Source organism: Euprymna scolopes, chromosome 41 (genome assembly GCF_053919585.1).
Source record: "Euprymna scolopes isolate OS-2025 chromosome 41, ASM5391958v1, whole genome shotgun sequence".
Classification (NCBI taxonomy): Eukaryota; Metazoa; Mollusca; class Cephalopoda; order Sepiida; family Sepiolidae; genus Euprymna; species Euprymna scolopes.
In genome coordinates, this window is record NC_136522.1 from 64,620,832 (window position 1) to 64,627,339 (window position 6,508).

Genomic DNA, 6,508 nt, shown 5'->3' on the forward strand with positions numbered 1-6,508 from the left:
TGGACATATTTGGCCAAGTGTTGCATACAGGTGTTATTTTTGGAAGTACCAAATACGGTACCAAATATTCGTATATGTTATGTAATTCTTATTCGAAGAGGACTGATGTTATTTGTTGTTGTTTATATTTGTGAGAGTCTTAGAGTGATAGAGACAGTCTTAGGAGTGTTCATGTGTTGAGTGTTCATATGTCGTAAGATGTTCATGTTGTAAGAGATGGAGACATTGGTAAGATATAGAGACAGAGTACATCTAAAGAGAGACAGTTCTGTATATATATATAATAGACAGTGTACATGTTACTACAAGAGAACCAATTCAATAAGAGGTGATTTATGAATATCTTGATAGATAGACCGAGAGATAGTGCGTTTGACATTTACGTTTTGACAGTTGTGCATATAATATAAACACGTTACCTTTCTCGTTGTAATGATGAACACAGAAGACGCAGATACACAAAGATGATGACGTCCTTTATTTCATGACTGGTCCATGATTTCACTTGAGGAATTCAAAGTTTTTTTACATGGTTATTTCTAAAACCCTCTCACTTCTAGAGGGTGTCTTGATTCTAACGGAGAATCGGTCTGAACCTCTCTGCTTCTCTCCGACTCTTCTCCTAGACTGCATCTAAAAACTTTACCTATATTGAGAACTCGTCACGTCATCGCATGATTAAACATGTGCTCATAAAGCCCATTGGATGACATACGTCATGTTGCCAAACTTGACATGACCCCGAGTTCAGTAAACTATTTTTCAAATAACATTTTTACAAAATATGTTTACAATTTCAATTGACGATTAAATTCCTTAACAGAAACAAATTTCATTATTACATTCCTTTTCCATATACAGATATGTAAGCTAAACCATTGCAATTCCTTATTTCAATAACATTCTGTATTTATTTTAACTTATGATTGGAATTTTCAATTCCAAATCTAGCTTCGCAAGTTCGAATCCTTGACTATCCTATTTCATATTTACATTTAACTAATTCCCTAATGTTTTTTTACTTACATGAAAAGGGGACAGCCCTTTTATCATGTAACACAAGTGTCAACACCCTCGACCACACCTAACCCTTAACCCCTAATCAAGGTAATTTGACACTGTCCGGGTGCATGAAAATACTGTTACAGGTGAAGGATTTCTCTTAAATTTTCCAACTCCTCTTAATATGCATTATTGTTACTCCATATTGTCTATGTAGTGACCAGCTAAATAAAATCGCCCGTCACATAATCACCATTTGCAATTCTATCAGTGTGTAGAGTCGTGGCTGTGATGTGACCTTTTTTGGGGGGGACTATATTTTTGTCTATTCATGCATGTAGACAGTAAACAGGTCGGAACATTCTAGAAAGTCAATATAAAAGGTCTGACACACCAAAAACCAGTCAGTCTCAACAACGTTTCTGCAGTCTTCAGACAGTGTTTCCGCAAGTCACCATCATCGCTGCCTGTGAATATCACTCGTGTTGGACTCCGTTCGAAAGACGTAAAACTGCACCAATAAGAATACCAAGTTAAAACCGCAAGAGATAAATTACTCAATCATTTACCAATGAAACTCACGCAAACAACAAATAACGGATATTTTTTTCTCGCAAAACTCTTACCTTCCTAGTATATTTTCATTTGCAGTGTTTCTTGGTAAAATATTTGGAAAATAACAATTTCCTCAGTTGCAAAGGATTTCTTCAGTCACGAAAGATTTCCAGCCAATACTCTTACCACTACACAAATATTTTTTTACACTCAGACTATAATTCTGGACTTTCGTCTTATAAAAATGCACATTTCCCCGCTTTATTCATGGACTTTAATCTTAATAATTCCATGCTCATGGGGAGATCACGAACATACAGGATTGAATGCATCTCCCATACATAAAAATAAACTTCTGGTTAAATAAAATTTGTTATTTTCAGTTTTAGAATTTGTCCCCGAGTCGATGCTATTTTTTTTTTATTTTTTTTTTTTTACATAGGCATCACCACTTATCAAGTCCCAGAGGATAGGGGTTAAAGAGTGTATAGTATCAGAATCATAGTAATGGTTAGTCGTGGAAATTGGGTAAATTTGTTTTACTTAAGTGGAACAGCTCATCAAGAACTTGTTTGCATTGGACTTGAAAACGGCCATATTGTAGTCAGCTGGAAAGCAGGCAAAAACGGAAGACAGTTCCACAGGCGTGCCGTTCTAAGAAAGAAACTTTGTTCATGGAATCCACGTTTGAGTTTAGGCACAGATAAAGAGTAGGGGAATTTATTGATAGTGTTTTCAGCTAGACGAGTGCTTCTAATGAATTTTTGGCGATGGGGGATCATAGATTGGAGCTCAGACGAGCACTTGCCATGAAAATAACGATAGATGGCTGCAGGGAAGAGAAAAAGGATTCCCCCACTAGGCACCGATTTACTGATGGTCTTTTTTTATTGATGTTTTCTTTTGTTTTTCTTGTTTGCTGCTACAGTTTTGCATTACTTTTACACTAAGATTAAAATTAATATATAATGCTATTAAACCTAATGTCTAGACTCCTTCTTCCAATTTTAATCCAAACCCATTGCATGATTTTGAATCTGAAATAAATGTCCAAAATTTAAGGCTAAAGCTTAAAGGGTCTTAAAAAGTAATGAAAATTCAAAGAATTTTGTTTAATTGGCATCTAATGATTATGGACCAACTTTAACTGAAATATTTAAAGTTTCACATGGAAGGTTGTGCCCATATAATGTCCCTAAAACCCTTTAAAATGCATAAAAAAACTGAATTTTAGATGTTAATTAACTGATGTGTTACTATTAGTTGCAGGAGAGAGTGACTTGGTTTTTATGAGGACGTCTCTGGAAAGACTGTTATGTCCTGGCCTGCCAACTAGCCCCCGCCCCCGGGTCTTAAACATGATAAAATGATAAGCACATTCTCTTTAGATGAAGAGGGTTATATAACGTTTGTTACATCTGTTTGGCACATTTTCTTTTCGTGTTTTCATCGTCATTAGTGCAAGGATTTTCATCATCATTAATTCTCTCCTGAGAATTAATTATCTTTAGCTGGGATCTTCACATGAAAAATGCATGCTGTATGAAATAAGCAAGCAAAATATTTTTTTTATATTTTAACATTTGAAGACGCATTTTAAGAACGAGTCGAACTTCCAAACTGAATTTTAAATTTCTCCTAGTGACAAAAAAAAAAAAAAAGAGTGAGAGAAAGGAGAGAGAAACATCGATACATATTCAAAACAAAGTGACAGAGATATTGTTATTTTGCAAGCTTCGGATGACAAGTTCACTGGATTGATTACTTTTGACTTTGATAATATAAACTTCTGTCAGCTTCACAGATTGACAACACACTCTGAGGTCGCCATGTTTTTATAACACAATTCAATTCAACCCTAGTTGTCTTAAGGTAACTGTTACCAAAGGCAATACCAGTTGTTTTTCTACGTGCTTTATTTAGTTTTTTTTATCATTTAAACTATTTTCTAAGTCTTTTTAATTGCATAAGATTCAGCAATTGGCAGTTTAAAGACGTTAAAATTACTTGCAAATGTTTATTAATACTTTTAGGATTATGCAAATGATAGACTTTTAGCCTGTTAAAAACAAACAAAAGTTATAGCCGTTGATTTGTGATGAGTGATTTATGTCATAGTGGCTTTCGTTAAGAGTTGCACTTCTTTATTTACAAAGCCATTCGGCGGAAGTGACGTCATAGAAATTTTAAGGTAAGGATGACTAACACTGGAGCTTTTTTTAAGCAAATATAAAAATAGAAGTTTTGGTAAATTTTTACTTGATTTCCACCTCAACATTTTCCTTTAAAATTACTACTTTTCTAAGTTTTCGGGTATGCTGAAAAAGAATATCGCACTTAAATTTTTTCGCAAATAATTAGTTTTTTGATATTAAGCGATGTAGTTTCTTATAGTAAAAGTGGTGGTCATTGTCGCAGGAGCATATTTTTGGCATAATTAATATACTCGCTATTCCATAGCTAGCTATAAGATATACTGACCCAACGAGTCACGAGTATTCTAGGAAGGTCGGGTGTAAAGCTTTTAAATGCGAGAAGAAAAGCACTTCAGCATTGTATCACACTGTCTAATGTTTACTGTTAAAATTTAAAAAAAAAACAAAAACCAGAAGTATGTTTATTTTTAGAAAAAAAATCCAAAAATTCATAATAATTAATTAATTAGATTAGAAGTGAATCATATGCATACAAATGAAATATCCTCATGCCAGAAAAAAACCTGTACAGAGAAACCTTAGGCATTCGAAAATATTGTGTAGTAAGCATTCAAATTCCCTCCTTTTTTATTTTGGCAATTTTTAAGAGATCAAGGGGCTCCGACCTGGAGCTAACAATTTGATTTCATTATGACTTGAATTTATATCCGAGGGCTCTTTTAAGAATATATGCTGTTCACTTTATGGTTGCTATCTGTATTTCGTGACACCTTGGTCTTCCAGGAATTGTTTCCAAGTATTTCTTAAGATTTGTTTTTTCATTAAACCAGTTGCTCCTATCACAACTGGTATTATGTAAATTTCTTTAAGGGATCATGTTACTAGCAAAGTTCTTTTTATATAATAGATAGATTACAATAAAAAAAATAAAAAATAAAATGCGAGCATGAAAAGTAATATGGTTAAGCTTAACCATGGAAAAGGAAAGGACTAGTTGTTCAAACTGGAAAAGAAAAGGACAAGATATTCTAGTAAAAAATATAATAAATTTATAACTTAAAATATTGCAGCATTAAGAATTGATTATATAATGTTATAAATTGAATTTGTTTTTAAAAATCTTAATGCTACAATATTTTAAGTTATAAATTTATTATATTTTTTACTAGAATATCTTGTCCTTTTCTTTTCCAGTTTTAACAACTAGTCCTTTACTTTTCCATGTTTAAGCTTAACCATATTACTTTTCATGCTCGCATTTTTCTAATGTAAACCATAATTTTTCCAGGCTTCCAATAAATTCACTTGTTCTTTGTTTAATTTCAGTTTTATTTTTTTTGCCCCCATAAACGCACATGTAATTACAATTTACGGCACACTCGTCTGCTTTCAATAAAATCCCCCAATTATTTCCCTTTCCCGTTTTCATTCTCTCTGTTTCACTTGTTACTTCTCTTTTCACCACGACAGCAGTGAATTAGTAGTCACGTGGTTGCTATGGAAATCAGTCATAAAAAACGTCGCTCACCTCCTTACATATTTTTCCGATTTTGAACACCAGAAAATTCATCATAACTTTTGTTTTACTGAACGAGAATTGAATCTTTTTTCTTTTCTTTTTTTTTTTCACAATATAGCTGAGAAGGTGATCTACAAACTGTAATAATTGTTTGAAATTTGGTCGAAAAATGAGTGAGCGGTGAAGCTTGAAAGCAGTTTTAAATGACTAAAACTGCCACTTAACCATATATTCAATCACTACACTAGCATGTTTCGAAACCAATTTGAAATTTTTAGTCGAAGGTGTGAGTTACTTACATACTGTGAGTGTGCGAAAGATTTTTTTTTTAAAAATGTTGCGTAAACATCCAGTTATGAACGTGGATTAATAAATTTTTTTTTTTGGGGGGGGGGGCGGGGGGACTCTGAATCAGAACGAAACTATGAATGATTATACTTATGATTAGAGTTCGTTATATTTTTATGGACTATTTCGTCACTAATGAACATCATCCGTCTTAGCGTGTCAATCCTGGATTTTTCGTCTATGTACTCCTCTAGAACCGAGTGGGCTTTGGGCCTTGATAAGTGGTGACTCCCCAGTAAAAAAGAAAAATCATACATTCAACATATAATAATTACTAGTTACTGTATTATTATTATTATTATTATTATTATTATTATGGGTAGATATAGATATGTAAATGAATAAATGTGTGTCATTCAAACAGTCAAACACTACCGTGTTTGAATGACACACATATGATGTCTTATATTTATTGTTCAAATTAAAAAAACAAAAACCAGAAATATCTGAATTTGGCCTGCTTCTCTGTTAAATACAACATAGTAGCCTTCAAATCCAATGTAAACAAATTCTTGCTGAGCCGTCCCCATAAATAATCCAATTCTACCCAATTTACACCATTAACGATTACTAAACTACCACCTAACGTTCATTAACCCTTATCTTCGAGTGGCCTTTGGGCCTTGATAAGTGGAGACTCCTCAGTAAAAATAAAAAAAATTTTTAAAAAGCTTTCATCCACGCTTTGCTCCCAGAAAATAAAATTAAGAAATTCTTGATGATCGGTTAATTAGTTTAGGAGTGAATGATGTACGTACAAATATATAAACACATACTGTGACAACTGATAGTACTGGACACAAATCAGCATTTATATTCTGCCTGAACTTGTGCGATCTAAAAGGATGTCTGCATTACCTGGAAAGAACACATTGGATAATTGGCAAAAGAAAGACAAACACGTCGATATGGTTACAACAAGCAATTT